General features: G+C 40.3%; 1 pseudogene; it reads right to left on the minus strand.

Moving 5' to 3' along the window:
• Positions 1 to 16,561: 16,561 nt before the first annotated feature.
• Positions 16,562 to 17,215, minus strand: LOC102280625 (large ribosomal subunit protein uL1-like; annotated as a pseudogene).
• Between the last annotated feature and the right edge of the window lie 310 nt (positions 17,216 to 17,525).

Genomic DNA, 17,525 nt, shown 5'->3' on the forward strand with positions numbered 1-17,525 from the left:
ACCGAGCTCATGTCTCTTGGCAGGCAGGCTCTTTACCACTAGTGCCACCTGTGAAGCCAGAAGTCAACTTCAATCATTTTTATGTAAGGTGAGAAATGGAGAATTTATGGGCTTCCCTGGTGGCTCAGTGGTAAAGAATCCACCTGCCAATGCAGGAGACGTGGATCTGATCCCTGGTCCAGGAAGATCCCCTGTAGAATCTTTCTAGGAGAACCCCATGGACAGAAGAAGCTGGTAGGCTATAGTCCACAGGTTCGCAAAGAGTCAGGCATAATTCAGTGATTGAACAACAATAACATGTGTTCCCCGGCAAGGACAAAAGAGAAAAACGAATTTTCATTGAGATTTCTCTGGCATGAAATGCAAGAAAATTACATCTGAGATTTTTATATTCCAAGACAGGAAATTCCATGATAAACGAAAATTAAAAAGTGAGGATTTGTTGATTCTTACTATCGAGTCCAAGTTCCACAGTACCAGCCACTGTGACATATGGTATCTCATTTAGACTCCCAATAGTTGTTCCCATTGCTTCAGCACCACAAGAAATAAAGGAGAAATTCAAACACTGCAGCACCTACCTTTGCCACAGCTACTTTAGTACCTATAAGCAGACATCTAGGAATAATGAACAATACTGAATTTAGGATTTCATGACTTTCAGATTCCAACTCAATATTTTCCCGTACCCAAAATAACATTTTTGTACTGCTACAGTATGAGAAAATTTAGTTCAAACAGCTTATTCACAGAGGCAGAGGGTGTATAAGCCATGTATGCTGGGCTCATATGGCTTCACCACAGTCCTTAAAAAGAAACACACCTACAGCCAAAAGATCTCAGTCCAAAAATGACTTTCCACATTTCCTATGGGAATCCAGAGGAAGTTTCTTTAGAAACTCAGTATTTTCTCTAAATCTAGGGAAATTTGACATGTCATCTGATAGGAACTGAAGGTAAGCTACCTAGCACCACTTTTGTTAAAATGTTTTAATTTCCTGGAGGAATGAGTTTTATGTCCAAAATTCTAGGAGCCCCACTTCATGGAGTTTCTCTGCTTCATTTAAGAGAGTCAGTCACTAGACCTCGAGAGTAAATACTTTGATGATGCCACAGATCCACAAAACCACCATGCTTGGTGGGACTCTACTGCTGCTGCTGCTAAGTCGCTTCAGTTGTGTCCAACTCTGTGCGACCCCATAGTTAGCAGCCTACCAGGCTCTCCCGTCCCTGGGATTCTCCAGGCAAGAACACTGGAGTGGGTTGCCATTTCCTTCTCCAATGCATGAAAGTGAAAAGTGAAAGTAGGAAGTCACTGGATCGTGTCCGACTCTCAGCAACCCCTTGGACTGCAGCCTACCAGGCTCCTCCATCCATGGGATTTTCCAGGCAAGAGCACTGGAGTGGGTTGCCATTGGACTCTACTAGGATGTACTAATACATTTTGAAGTAAGAACACCTACCAACATACTGAGAAGAAAAGACAGTGAACTTATCTTCATTTGTAACACATTAAATCAGCACAAAAGGCAAAATTCCCTGTGCTGTTCCTTTTAAGATTCTCTGGTCCCAGACTGTCTGCATTTTCATTCTTGAAGTTTTACCTACTAATTTCATATCTAGAGTGTTCTAGATGGTAAGTAATGCATTTTCAAATGATCAATTTAGGGGTGAATCACCTTAGCTAAGGGCTTCCTAGCCGGTGCTAGTGGTAAAGAACCTATCTGCCAATGCAGGAGATGGAGGAGACTCCAGTTTGATCCCTGGGTTGGCAATACCCCTGGAGGAGGGCACAGCAACCCGCTGTAGTATTCTTGCCTGAAGAACCCCATGAACAGAGGAGCCTGACGGGTTACGGTGCATAGGGTCACAAAGAGTAGGACACAACTGAAGTAATTTAGCACACAGAACAGCGCACACACATTCAGTTCAGTTCAGTAGCTCAGTCATGTCCGACTCTTTGTGACCCCATGAATCGCAGCACGCCAAGCCTCCCTGTCCATCACCAACTCCCGGAGTTCACTCAGACTCATGTCCATCCAGTCAGTGATGCCATCCAGCCATCTCATCCTCTGTCGTCCCCTTCTCCTCCTGCCCCCAATCCCTCCCAGCATCAGAGTCTTTTCCAATGAGTCAACTCTTCACATGAGGTGGCCAAAGTACTGGAGTTTAAGCTTTAGCATCATTCCTTCCAAAGAAATCCCAGGGCTGATCTCCTTCAGAATGGACTGGTTGGATCTCCTTGCAGTCCAAGGAACTCTCAAGAGTCTTCTCCAACACCACAGTTCAAAAGCATCAATTCTTCGGGGCTCAACCTTCTTCACAGTCCAACTCTCACTAAGTCTTTGTTAATCCAGACTAGAAAAACACTATCTGGCCCAGGAAAAAAAAAAACAAAACATACTTCTGGAAAATAAACAAAAGCTAAAATAAGCCATAAGTTTCCTACAATGTTTTCATATAATGATTGCCAAAAAAAATCATTTCAACCTCATAATCCAAAAGTGAAGGAACAGAGAATGAGAGAGAGGAAAGAGAAAAGCAGACAAGGAGGAAGAGTAAGGGGAAGAGGAGTAGGAAGAAGGGGAAGAGGAAGAAAATGAGAAGGAGGAGAAGAAAGGATGGAAGGGAGGGAGGAAGCAGGGAAGGAAGGAAGTTTAAAAGCTGACACTGTGGCCACAAACATGTATCCAAATCTCAGCTCGATCCCAAACTGTGTATACTGTGGTCACTCAATATATATTTAATCAATGAATGAGAAAATAGATGAAAAGTTTTAGACTGTTATCAGCAAATATTAGTAGTAACAGCAGTAATAGTGTTAATAACAAACACTTTTTTAGTCTATGCATTAGCCAGGCCCTGTTCCAAGCACTTTACATGCATTAACTCAGTTAATCTCAGAGTAACACTTGGACACTGGGTACTGTTTACACCTCCATTTTATAACCAAGAAAACTGAGGCATGAAGTTTCTAAGTAACTTCCCCAAGACTACATGACTATATGGTTACAGAGTCAAGATTCAGACCCAGGCAGTCTAGTGCTGTTTAGAAATATCTACTTCTGCGTCATTTGCTATGCTAAAGCCTTTGACTGTGTGGACCACAACAAACTGTGGAAAATTCTTCAACAGATGGGAACACCAGACCACCTTGCCTCCTGAGAAACCCGTATCCAGGTCAAGAAGCAACAGTTAGAACCGGACATGGAACAATAGACTGGTTCCAAATTGAGAAAGGAGTATGTCCGAATGTATATTGTCACCTTTTCTAACTTATATGCAGAGTACATCATGAGAAATGCCAGACTGGATGAAGCACTAGCTGGAATCAAGATTACTGGGAGGAATATCAATAACCTCAGATATGCAAATGACACCACCCTTATGGCAGAAAGAGAAGAGAAACTGAAGAGCCTCTTGATGAAAATGAAAGAGGAGAGTGAAAAAGCTGACTTGAAACTCAACATTCAAAAAACTAAAATCATGGCTTCTGGTTCCATGACTTTATGGCAAACAGATGGGGAAAGAATGGAAACAGTGACAGACTTTATTTCCTTGGGCTCCAAAATCACTGCAGATAGTGACTGCAGCCATGAAATTAAAAGATGTTTACTCCTTGGAAGAAAAGCTATGACAAATGTAGACAGCATATTAAAAAGTAGAGACATCACTTTACTGACAACGGTCTGTCTAGTCAAAGCTATGGTTTTTCCAGTAGTCATGTATGGATGGGAGTGTTGGACCATAAAGAAAGCTGAGCACTAAAGAATTGATGCTTTTGAACTGTGGGGTTGAAGGAGACTCTTGACAGTTCCTTGGACTGTAAGGAGATCCAACCAGTCAATCCTAAAGGAAATCAGTCCTGAATATTCATTGGAAGGACTGATGCTGAAACTGAAACTCCAATACTTTGGCCACCTGATGCAAAGAACTGACTCATTGGGAAAGACCCTGATTCTGCGAAAGAATGAAGACAGGAAGAGAAGGGGATGACAGAGGACAAAAGATGGTTGGATGGCATCACCGACTCAGTGGACATGAGTTTGAGAAAGCTCCCGGAGTTAGTGATGGACAGGGAAGCCTAGTGTGCTGCAGTCCATGGGGTTGCAAAGAGTCGGATACACATGAGTGACTAAACTGAACTGAGTCTGGTTCCAGAGGCCTTGCTATAACCCCTATAGTTTCTGTAAACTTAACTACAACTTGGCTTAAATAATGAAAAACATTGGAAGTTCAGAAGCAGAATGATTGCTAAGGGTAGTATAATCAGTGATCACTGTTTTTAATTCAAAAGGACCTAAGTTCTTTTGATCTATCTGTTCTGCCATACGCATTGTTGGTTTCACCATAAGGCAGGTTCCTTTGTGGATACAGGCTGTCCTAGCTTGTATTTGGAAAAAGAGAAGAGGCAGAAAACCTGGCTCTCAACATTCATTATAAAATGATCCTCCATTCCAGGCTAACCAGGCTAACTTAGGACTCATATCCAATTCTAGACCAGAAATAACCACTGAATAGTGACATAAACGGAGAGTCATCTGGCATGGAAAAATATTTCAAGAGTTAATCAGTTTGTCGACTATAGTATGTTGGCTCTAGTTCAGTTCAGTTCAGTCGCTCAGTTGTGTCTCACTCTTTGCAACCACATGAACTGCAGCACGCCAGGCCTCCCTGTCCATCACCAACTCCCAAAATCCACCCAAACCCATGTCCATTGAGTCGGTGATGCCATCCAGCCATCTCATCCTCTGTCATCCCCTTCTCCTCCTGCCTTCAATCTTTCCCAGCATCAGAGTCTTCTCAAATGAGTCACCTGAAGCATCAGGTAGCCAAACTATTGGAGTTTCAGCTTCAACATCAGTCCCTCCAAAGAACACCCAGGACTGGTCTCCTTTAAGATGGACTGGTTGGACCTCCTTGCAGTCTAAGGGACTCTCAAGAGTCTTCTCCAACACCACAGTTCAAAAGCATCAATTCTTCAGTATTCAGCTTTCTTTATAGTCCAACTCTCACATCCATACATGACCACTGGAAAACCATAGCCTTGACTAGACGGACCTTTGTTGGTAAAGTAATGTCTCTGCTTTTTAATATACTATCTAGATTGGTCATAACTTTCCTTCCAAGGAGTAAGCATCTTTTAATTTCATGGCTACAATCACCATCTGCAATGATTTTGGAGCCCAGAAAAATAAAATCAGCCACTGTTTCCACTGTTTCCCCATCTATTTGCCATGAAGTGATGGGACTGGATGCCATGATCTTAGTTTTCTGAATGTTGAGCTTTAAGCCAACTTGTTTACTCTCCTCTTTCACTTTTATCAAGAGGCTTTTTAGTTCTTCACTTTCTGCTGTAAGGGTGGTGTCATCTGCATATCTGAGGTTATTGATATTTCTCCCAGCAATCTTGATTCCAGCTTGTGCTTCTTCCAGCCCAGCGTTTCTCATGATATACTCTGCATATAAGTTAAATAAGCAGGGTGACAATATACAGCCTTGACGTACTCCTTGTCCTATTTGGAATCAGTCTGTTGTTCCATGCCCAGTTCTAAATGTTGCTTCCTGATCTGCATACAGGTTTCTCAAGACGCAGGTCAGGTGGTCTGGTATTCCCATCTCCTTCAGAATTTTCCACAGTTTATTGTGATCCACACAGTCAAAGACTTTGGCATAGTCAATAAAGCAGAAATAGATGTTTTTCTGAAACTTTCTTGCTTTTTCGATGATCCAACGGATGTTGACAATTTGATCTCTGGTTCCTCTGCCTTTTCTAAAACGAGCTTCAACATCTGGAAGTTCATGGTTTATGTATTGCTGGAGCCTGGCTTGGAGAATTTTAAGCATTTCTTTACTAGCATGTGCTGCTGCTACTGCTGCTAAGTCGCTTTACTCGTGTCTGACTCTGTGCGGTATCAGGCTCCATCAGGCTCCACCTTCCCTGAGATTCTCCAGGCAAGAACAGTGGAGCAGGTTGCCATTTCCTTCTCCAATGCATGAAAGTTAAAAGTGAAAGTGAAGTTGCTCAGTCATGTCCGACTCTTAGCGACCCCATGGACTGCAGCCTACCAGGCTCCTCCGAGATGAGTGCAATTGTGCGGTAGTTTGAATATTCTTTGGCTTAGAAATGGCTATAGGTGAAGCCTACAGACAGACCAATTTTTATATTCTTTCTTCAGAATAATCATAAGCCATAATGATTTCATCATAAAGTTTATGAATTAGAACACCTCTAAGTTAACCTCTAGTTCTGCCAAATATGATCTTATGAATTCATTCAATTTTATTAACATTTCTCATAGGAAAACCATTCCTAAGGAAATATTTCTATATACCAGAATTTTTCTGGGAAAGCATAATTAATTTACAGCAGTTGCCATATTGGTTGTTTATAAGGGAATAAAGGGGAAACATAAGGCACTGACTTTGCTGTCTTTTGCTATCTTAGGGGAAGGTATCTTTCACCATATCCTATGATCTACCCATATTTTTCCTCATGTTAAGTGCAGGAATGAACCTTGGGCAGGTCTAATGTGTGAGTATGCTGAGAGATGCCACACCTGAAAACCTGGTCTTTGGTTTGGTTGGTCTTACAGAGGACCATCAGAAAGGTTCTCACGTCGTGTTTGTACCATGATCTGGCACACAGGTAGGCTATCTCAATACCATTAGCAAAGTACATGAGAATACGCCTGAACTCCAACAATGGAAAGTGGGAGGTTGTCACCAATGCAAGAACTCTAACTCCATGTAGGTGCTATCAGCAGCTGATCTATTTTCCTATGGAGACTAAGAGACCTGAGATGCCTTCATCTGGGAACATAGCTTATTGTATCCCGCTTTTGTAACAAGCTTCAATTTCCTTATCCTTTGCCATTAAAGATACATTATATTCTATAACTGTGTCTACTGGCCTTTTACCATCAGTCACATCACTGTCCCTTGGAGACCCTCACACAGTTATACAGGAAATTGAGCAACAGCAATTTGAGAACCAATCACTTTCTTTAAAGTCTCTGTCCTTGAAGTCTCAGTCTAGAAATGGCTTAAAGATGATTTTTCTGACACGTCCTATATGGTTCTGCTGGCATCTGGAAACACCCTGAAATGATTGAAGAGCTCTGCTTATATCATACAGCCAATGGACTGGTGTGACTACACCTGCCTTGCCAGGTAGAGTAATTCTCTACTGACGTGAGTTCTTTAGAACCTTGCTGCTCAGAAGAATGGTCCACACAGTAGCAGTGTCCACTAAAATCTAGTATCTGGGGTCCTGCCCCAAACCTGCTGATTAAGAATCTGAATTTTAACAAGATCCCCAAGTGTTTTGTATACACATTAACATGTGGGTAGCTGTCATTGTTTTAGAGTACTGCCTTCTTTGGCTTATAACACTTTTCTCCCTTCCATTCCTTCATTAAATAGGAAATTCATATTAAGTCAGTCAAACAACCACTGACAAATACCAGTCTTGAAGACATATCTTCAGAATTATGTAGTGAATGAGAGAGACATGCATAAATGATATACTCCCGAAAGTACATGTGGTATCTCTAAGATTCTAGATATTCTTACCTTATGAATCACTGAAATAATTATCTGAATAAGCAATTAACAGAATTAAGTCTAAAATGTTCTCTTAAAAAAAACTATGTGAAACACAAAGTTACCTAACTTAACTAAACAGAACCGTTTAACTCAAGTAAAGAGACTTGGGAAAGCATCATTGCCATTCTCAAATACGTGAGGCTGGTCACAGGAGAAGGCACTCTCTACAAAAAACAAAAGACAGAAATAGTGTAAAAGGGAAAATGTGGCTAAGAGGCAGATTTCAACTTTGTGTGAGGAAGACATCCTTAATAGAACTATCCATGATATTAATATGAAGGTCAGAAAATTATCATCAAAAGGGCATTGAAAATAAAATCCATTATTTGACCATGGACTAGATGATATCAGCCCATCTGTCTCTCTGCCCATCCTTATCCTCACTCATTGCTTCCTCCGCCCATTATGCTAGCTCTGTTCTTTCTCTGATATGTGTACTTATTCCACGGAGGGGTTTCATACCTGCTGCCACCTCAGTGTGAATGATTATCCCCAGCCATTTCCCTGAGAGGCATCCTCACTCCAGGCAGGTCCCTGCTCAAATGTCCCTTCTGCTATGAAGGTATTTCTAACCCTTCTATCTAGAATAAATCCCCCTCTTTCATCTCTCTCTTTACTAAGCAGTCAGGCTAAGATAACACAAACCTCAAATTCTCAGTTCTTACAACTGAAGATTTCTCTTGCTCATATGGATGCATGTTCCTGAGGACTGTGCCTCTGCTCAGATCTGTGGATCTGGTCCACCATCCTGTTCACATGACAGAGGGGGAGAATAGCTAAAACCCACGATCACTGTAAAAGTTTCTACCCCAAACTAGGGAAATCTGAGTAAGAGTGCTGGATTTTATCAATGTCAATGTCTTGGTTGTATATTATAGGATATTTTGCAAGATGTTACCATTGGGGGGAAATGATAAAAAGGCCATGGGGTCACTCTGCATTATTTCTTACAACTGCATATAAACATACACCCATTTCAAAATTAAAAGTGTAGTATTTTAAAAAGTATCTGCCTTATCAGATGTGGCACATATCACATCTAATCACACTCCATTGGCCAACACAAATCATATGGACAGACAGAGAAATATACCTGCCCACGGGAGGCCAAGCAAACCACATGGCCATGGATGAGATGTACAGCTTATATAACAGTCAGGATCCCATGTGGAAAACAGAAACCACATTAGGTTTTTCACAAAAGATGATTTAACGTAATGAATTATGATGTTAAAATAATTCTTGAAGACTAAGAAACCAGAGAGCGAGCAGCTACCACTCCCAGCTTTGGGAAAAAAGGGAAGAGGTTGATTAGAAGGAGTTAGAAGCTTGAAAGAGGAGAGGCTGTCTCAGAGAAGACAGGACACTTCCCAACTGATGTGTGCACCCCAAGAATCTGGAAGATATACTACTATCCTCATTTCTGAAATTGATCACAAAATTTTACAGGTATTGGCAATACAGTAATAAAATAAGACATCCAGTCCTCATGGAGCTTATAAATTAATCAAGAAGATAGATGATAAAAGGTAACCAAATAAACAAGTAAATATATAATTTCAGGTAGTAATGAAAGATATGAAGAAAAATAAAGGAGAGTTTGGTAAGTTTATGTTATTGTCTTCAAACACTCACTTTACTCTTACTTCCTCCTTTTATTACCCTTTCCCCATTTCCTTTGCCCTCAGCCAGCACCACAGGTGGTTGGGGTTCTTCAGTTGGTAGAGTGACCCAGACCCTCCTTCCTAAAGAGGACCTGATTCTCAGTGGTCTCACTTTTGTTTTGGTTGATATGGTTTTCCCTTGACTTTCACTAGAGGACATGGAAAGACTAAGAGTGCCCAAGACTCTGGATTCGAGTCTGCTGCTCCCTGCCTCCATCATATAGAAGCAACTCAATTTCCCCTGGTAGTTGGGATCAATTTCCCCAGCCAGTAGGATACCCCATTTTTCACCAAAATGACCAATCTCACCTTCCAATTCAGCGAAACCAACATATCCCCTTGTGGATGTCTCCCTTGAGGACCAAGGCCATCAAGACTGCAGACTTCAACATTCTGGAAACAAAAAGTAAAAATTCTGCAAGAAGTTCATAAAAAAAAATTTTTTTTTAAGAACCATTCCTGCTTCTATTCCTTGATTCTATGAACCATGCATTTTGGCTTGGGGACAAACAGCACCATATAGTCATCACTGATTTTACCCTATGAGATAGAACCTCAGAGTGTTGTCTCCAGTTGGTCATTATACCATTCTAGCAGGTCAGTTACTTCTGAGTGGTGGAGTGGAGTATGTGATATATTTGATGTTGAAGCAATTATCGATCTCACTACTTACCATCATAGTCCTTACTTCACAGGTGACTGGGCTCACACGACTGAGTATATCTAGTCCAGTCATATTTTAGGCAGCTGAAAAATAACCACATGAGGTGTCATTGACCTACAGCACCCAACTGTGAAAAATACTTGGGCAAAATTTCATTTATTGCTTGAGACCACAGGCCCCCAGTTGACTGGCTGGCCTTAGAATTGTTTTGGGTCCCCTAGGAATTAGCCCTCAATTTAAAGATAGTATATGTCAACCCCTTACTTCATAAGTATTTTCCCTTTCTCCAGCATTTCCCTCTTCTCATCTCCTTTCTCGTAGTCACTCCAGTAAACTGAAGAGTTAAATGAGTATTTGAAAACAGTAACAAAAATTTGCCAAAATTTGCCAAAAAATTTGCCTCGTGTCTCTATTTTTCTTCATAGTCTCATCACTACTTAAAATTATATCATATATTTATTTATTTATTCAGTCACCTTTTATCATCTGTCTTCTTGATTAATCTATAAGCTCAATGAGGACTGGATGTCTTATTTATTATTGTATCCCCAACACTTACAACAGTTCCTGGACCTTAATCAGCTCTTAATAAATACTTGTTAAATGAACAAACATTCTTGGAAGAACATTTGGCAACGTGTATCAAAAGCTTTAAAAAAAATGTGTGAAGTCTATGATCTAGAAATTTAACCTCTGGAAATTTATCCTTAAAGATACTTTGTATGAGTAAAATTTAGTATTTAAAGAACTGCTTATTTCTAACATAAAATCTGAAAAAAAGAAACTAACCTAAACATACAACTGGAAATTATTTATTCATTTATTCAACAAATACTTATAAGTGCCCACTAAGTACCAGAACACAGTTAGGTGCAAGAGACACTAAAGATAATAAGACCAATGTGGTCTCTCAACGAGCCCAGAGGGATAGATGTTAAGAGACTATTTTACTTTTAAATTTTGTAATACAGCAAATAACTGAATGTTAGCTTATAGATACTTCACTAATAATAGTAGTGTTAATGAGGATACTTTACATTTGCATAGCACTTCTAACTTTTCAAAGTAATTCTCCAGCCATTATATGTCTTAAATTTAGGTCATATTAAACTGAATTTGAACTTCATTATTATATATTTTCTGAGAAATGAGTTGAGAGAGAGTAGGCCCTTTTACATTAATTATGGACATATAAGATGAATCAATCAAATTCCACTGTATTTGCTATTAGGGTCAGTTGTGTGGGGGGAAAAAAGACACTTTCTGTAGGGTTTGGAATAGGATGCAGCAGAGAGGATTATGCAAAAGAAACAGTTCTTTAAATTATCTATGCTTTACATAAACTCTAAATTCATTGTCTTTATGAGGTATCATTAATAGTCTAGAAGAATACCACCATTTTGCAAAATCATGTCCATTAGCAGAAGTAGATTTATTTACTACTGCAAGCCCCTCACTTGCATGGGCTCCACACACCACATTATATTCAATGGCCATATGTTTTTATAAAATAAACAAAAAAATATATTTCCTCAATCAGTTTAGACTGTCATCTCTTTCCATCAAACTTCCCCTCTTTCACATTTTGCTTTTTTTTGTTAAGTTGTGCAGGAGTGGCCACAAGCATGCCTTCTTACTGGATATGCAATGACACAGACAAAATATTTCTGTTGGCCTATTTTTATATAAACAATTTTATAAAGGAAATTAGAAAAGTCAAGGTCCTATGTGAGATATATTTAGGACAGTTATAACAAGGCCTGGTGAGAGCCAATATACAGATCTACCTCCATAGCTGCAGTTTAAGGGTTGAGAGTGGACTGTCAGCAGCTCAGAGTGCCATACTCATCAGACATGAGTGAAAGTCACCTCAAATCAGTCTCTTAGCACTATTTTGGTGGCCCAGTATCACAAGTTTTCATGAAGGAAATGCTGCCCTTACTAATGTGTGTAATTCATCCACAAAGACACTAAATCTGAGGCTCATAGATCATTAGGGCATCTGGTCAACCCCATACATGAGGTAGAAGGTCAGAGAGCATCCCAGTAGTTGAAAGGAGGGCCAAGGTCCATACAGATGACCCATATGACCCATAGAGACCATCCATTTGACACTGCCAGTCCCAGCCAGTCCTCAGAGAAACTGGGCGATTTGGAAGAAGGCACTCAAAAGCACAGGGTCCCCTGAGGCACAGCACCGAGTGTGGCAGCATCGAGTGTGGCAGCCTGGCTCACTAGACACAAAAGGCAATACTAGTCATGGCATTTTTAATATCTAGTTCAAAGGATGTTGACTTACAAGATACATGTAGTTAGGGTTTGTTGAAACATATTTATTTGGTTTGCCATTACTTCCATGTGTAATCAAATTATTCCAGTCATCCCAATGCAGAAACAGCTTTCAGGAATATTCCTAATATCTGCTGTGTTAACTTACCCAGCACATGATACAAAGGAGTAAGGCCAGAGGTCATGTCATGATATGACACTTGCACCAGGAAAATGTGCAGTGTGCAGTGGCAAAAAGCAAGGTTCAAAATCAGGGGGCCAGAACTTAGTCTATGAAAAAGGTTTTTCAATCATAATAGCTCATGTATGAAAGGAATATTGATAGAGAATTTTTCCTAAATTTAATAATCTTAATAATTCACATAAAATCGTTAATAAAAAAAGTGTGAGGCCAAAGGAGCTTCTAAACCATTCATACTAAAATTGCCAAAAAAGAGACTGAGGTATCTTTTTATTTTCTATACAGAAAATATTACATACATTATCACAAAACAAGATGACCAGAGTATGCAACTAAAAATGTAAGAAAAAGTGATATAGAGGGTTCAGGATGGGGAACACGTGGTGAATTCATGTTGCTATATGGCAAAACCAATACAATATTGTAAAGTTAAAAAATAAAATAAAATAAAAAATAAATAAATTTAACCAAATATGCAAAATAAAAGTATGTTAGCAAGTCTACTAATAGACCTATAATGTTGCTGGATTTTGTGACTTCTCTGGGCTTATCTCGGAGAAGGCAATGGCACCCCACTCCAGTACTCTTGCCTGGAAAATCCCATGGATGGAGGAGCCTGGAAGGCTGCAGTCCATGGGGTCACTGAGGGTCGGACACGACTGAGTGATTTCACTTTCACTTTTCACTTTCATGCATGGAGAAGAAATAGCAACCCACTCCAGTGTTCTTGCCTGGAGAATCCCAGGGACGGGGAGGCCTGGTGGGCTGCCATCTATGGGGTCGCACAGAGTTGGACACGACTGAAGCGACTTAGCAGCAGCAGCAGCTGCGCTTATCTGGTGGCTCACCAGATAAGAACCTGCCTACCACTGCAGGAGACACCAGATATGAGAGTTTGATACCTGGGTAAGGAAGATCCCCTGGAGAAGGAAACAGCAACCTGGTCCAGTATTCTTGCTTGGAAAAATTCCAAGGACAGAGGAGCCCATGGGGTCACAAAGAGTCAGACACGACTCAGTACACATGCATCACACCATGACTTTTATGGCAGTCAACTTTAAAATTTGTAACTCACTGTGATTTCATTTCCCACTCAAAATAAATGTTTACCTTCATGTCTAAATTGTGTTCACTTTTGAAAGAAGGTCTTAAAAACTGTATAACCTTCCAGACTCACAAAACCTAGATCTATCCCTGTTTATAGGATTACATCTTACAGACTTCAAAATAGCTGACTTGTCAATTGAAATTGTCTTTGGCTATAAAAAGGGACATGGATTTATGAGTTCCTCTGGGTAAGAGCCATAGTATTTACTCCCCAAAAGGAGTCATTCATACTTAGACTCGAACAAATACATATATTTTTATCAAATGAAACTTTCACCAGATGTAAATCTGCATTACAAATATTCCTTAACCTCTTCACTCTGTTTAGAGATTGATTCCTATCATGCTTGTTGAAGTTCCTGTTCCAGAAAATTTATTTAATTCCTAAGCAAGGTTTACATTAATTTCATCTTTGTTTTCTGACTAGTTCATACTTTCATGAAATTCTCCTGGGAGGAGTTCCTAAAGTCTTGAGGACTGTTTCAGCCAGCTGTGCTGTGCTGGAGTAAGGGCCAATGTGTGTAAATACGAGAAAGGTTACCAGGTCAGCAGATCCTGGTTGGGCCCTCTGCCTGGGCTTGGTCTGCATCCTCTGGCGTGCGGTTCCACACTTCATGGCTGGGGAAAGTGACTTCTACAGCCACATATGCTGTACATGACCCAAAACACACCACAGTGGAATCGGAGCACTTTAGTTCAGGGTGGTCACTGTCAATGCAGCAGATGGGAGAGAAGAGCAGGATACCAGTGGGAGATGTTAAAAACTGGAACACTTTGAAGCTAATCTTATATAATAATCTGATTTTAAAGCACTTTCCATGGGATGAGGCAGGAGTAGCACACAGTACATGTTGGTACAATCACTATGAAAAGAATGAGTTATGACCAGTAACTTACTCTAGATTCAGCTTTCACAAGTAAACATGCCCTTATTCCCTGAATTTCTGTTGGCTAGGGCAATTAAGGTGAAATGTGCTAACCAAACCAAAATCAAAATCTCAGTGGGTACATGCATGCTCAATCATGTCCGACTCTAGCACTCTGTGTGACCTAACAAAATAAAACTTTAATTCTAACCGATACAAAATCCAGTATGAATGCTTGTGTGACTGTCCTCCAGATGGTGATTCAGGAACCCAGGTTGCTATAATCAAATGACTCTGCCTTCCTGTTGACTTGGTAGCACATACCTAGCAGATAGGAGGGTTCAGAAAATGAGGATCATGCAAGACTTTCTGTGTACACCAAGACTACAGGCAGAGTTTATCACTTCTGCCCACATTGCACTTGCCAGAACCCAATCAGGTAGATTCACTTGGAGGAGAGACAGGGAAATCTCACTTAAATGAGCATAAAGAAAGGAAAGGAGAGAATTCCCTGATAGTCCAGTGGTTAGGACTCCGCGCTTCCACTTCAAGAGGCATGAGACTAAGATCCCACATGCCTCATGATGTAACCAAAAAACAAAAAATTAAAAAAAAGAAAAGGAAATGAAAGGAAATAGGTTTGGCGCCACTGGTAGTGTCAACATAAACCAGCTAAACCTTGAGTTTCAATGTCAGTTCTCCATACAACAAAAAACAAATTTGCGTCCAGAGAAAACTTTAAACATTCCGTTTGTTGCTGGCAATCACTTATTTGTTTTATGTTTTAAATTAATATAGAAATACTAGGATCTGATGTGTATGATTCTTGTGTTTAAATAAATTGAACGTCTCTTTTCTCTTATATGGTTCTTGACTGATGTACGCTACAGAGATTGAAGCTGATAATTACTTAAAATTCAGAAACGTTGTCACTTTGGTCAATCTACTATGTCTTCCTCGCCTTCTGGTTAGATTATCGATATCCTCTGTCCCCTGTCATGCTTTAATTCAGTCCAATCTCCTTCCCACGAGAGTTTTACAAGGCACTTGCAGTTAATTTGATAAACTAAACTGAGGAGTTAAGTTGGTTAATAATGCTTTCAGATATTATCATGTCCCTGTTATGATTTGCATTTTAACAGTAATTTTTCAATGCTTTCATCAAAGAATTTTTTTTTTTTTTAATTTTCAGGTCAGCCTTAGATGGGAGGTAAATGGGTAAAATTTTCCTCTCATTTGAAGTTAAGACTTCTTACATGGCTAATCCTATAGCTCTTCTTGGAGATTCAAAATGCACATAAGAATATTATAGGTCCAGGGAAATCCTACAATAAAGACATCAGTGTCCTTTGTTTATTCCAGTTTGCTAAGCATTTTCGACCGCAAGAATTTTCCTTAATTGGTTTTTGGTTTGGGGGTCTTATTGTTTCTTTTTTGTTTTTATATAATTCATACTCAAATCATGAAATATTTCTAATGGAGGAAATATAAAGCCTAACAGCACATCAGTTGAGACAGGGGATTTGCAGGTGGCTTCAAGAGCCAGTCTCACTGTGTTGGTGGGGCTATTGGCTATCACTGGCTTCAGCTCTTTCTCATCCTTTCATGACCCAGTCTCACACATATTTCTGGAGCTCCTAACTCTCTGTTTTATCCTTCAAAATCAGCATATCCCCAATGACAGATTTAAAAAAAATAAATATGAATTTCAACAATCAATCCTCTCGTGGGAATTCCAATCTCTCTCCTATTTAAATTAAAGAAAATTCAGTCAGCCTCAGTGTTTTCTTTAGTCTGTTCCACATCAAAAAAATTTAAATCAGATTTCAAATTTTTCTCACTTTGGGCTTTGCACTTAAAGAGAAAAGAAGAACTTTGTCCTCTTAGAGGGAAGGATTTTAGGAAAAAATAAACCAAATAAATCCAATAAGCCCCATGCCAGCAGTCCCCTACTTGTCCACCATTTACCCTTTGGAGAAAAATAAATAAACTTTCCGTTTGACTCTCCCTTGCTGACAGTCTCTTCTAACTGTATCACAAATTGAACTTTAAAATAAATAAATGAATCAAACCAGCTGCTATAGGATGGGAAACCCAAAAATGTGTGAGTAGGACATTGTTGAGAATGAACACCTCAGCATCAACTGATCCAAAAACATCCAAGTTTTTCTTTTTTTTTTTTTTATAGTGGAGTATGGTTTATTAAGCTGTGCTTTAGTACAGGTGCTCTAAGGCACAAGGCCCTGACATTCTGCCAATTTTTCTTGAGCAAGGACACCAGGAAGCTGAGAGCTAAGACGATGTTGTACACAACCTCATCATCTGTCGTCAGGTGGCCAACAGTCACTGCCAGACACAGCACCTTCTTCATCTGGAACTTGACGGTGGACTTCACCTCATCAACTTTGGCCACCGTGTTCTCATTGTGGGTCAGCAAGGAAGGGAACTTGCCAGGCTTGTTCAGGCCTGGGCCCAGGATTCATGGGATCTGCTTGATCAGAGACTCGGAAGCCAAAAAGGCATCATACTTCTTGGCCAGCTTCTTGACCAGTTCCTTGTTCTTGTTGAGTTTCCTCAGTGCCATGTGGGGGATATCCACAGCCTTGGCTTCTTCACAGTGCTGCTGGTCCCACAGGACACACATGGAGAATTTGGGGTGGGGAGTGGACTTAAGCCTGACGGTGCCCAAGAAATTTTTGTCCTTCTGAGAGTCATAGGCCTACAGGCTGACCTGAAGCACCACCATCTCCAGACACTGCAGGTACTTATGCTGGTTGCCAGGCAGGACTTCCCCCACCGCTTCATAGTGTGTGTTGCAGGAGACTTTGCTCCTCATGGTTCCTCACGCTGTGATAACTGGAAAAGCCGAAAACATCTAAGTTTTTGATGTGGCCCTCATCTTTCCCCTCTGGGGAAAAAGGGATTTTTTTAAGCAACAGTGACAGTGATGGCCATATCAAAATGAAAACAAAATTTCATGTAGATGATTCCCTAAAACCTGACAGTGAAAAGAAATGCAGGATAATCTTGATCAGCTCTCTATTTCCATCCACTACTGCTGCTGCTGCTGCTGCTGCTGCTAAGTCGCTTCAGTCATTTCTGACTCTGTGCGACCCCATAGGCGGCAGCCCACCAGGCTCTGCTGT

The sequence above is a fragment of the Bos mutus genome, chromosome 2 (assembly GCF_027580195.1).
Source record: "Bos mutus isolate GX-2022 chromosome 2, NWIPB_WYAK_1.1, whole genome shotgun sequence".
Taxonomy (NCBI): Eukaryota; Metazoa; Chordata; class Mammalia; order Artiodactyla; family Bovidae; genus Bos; species Bos mutus.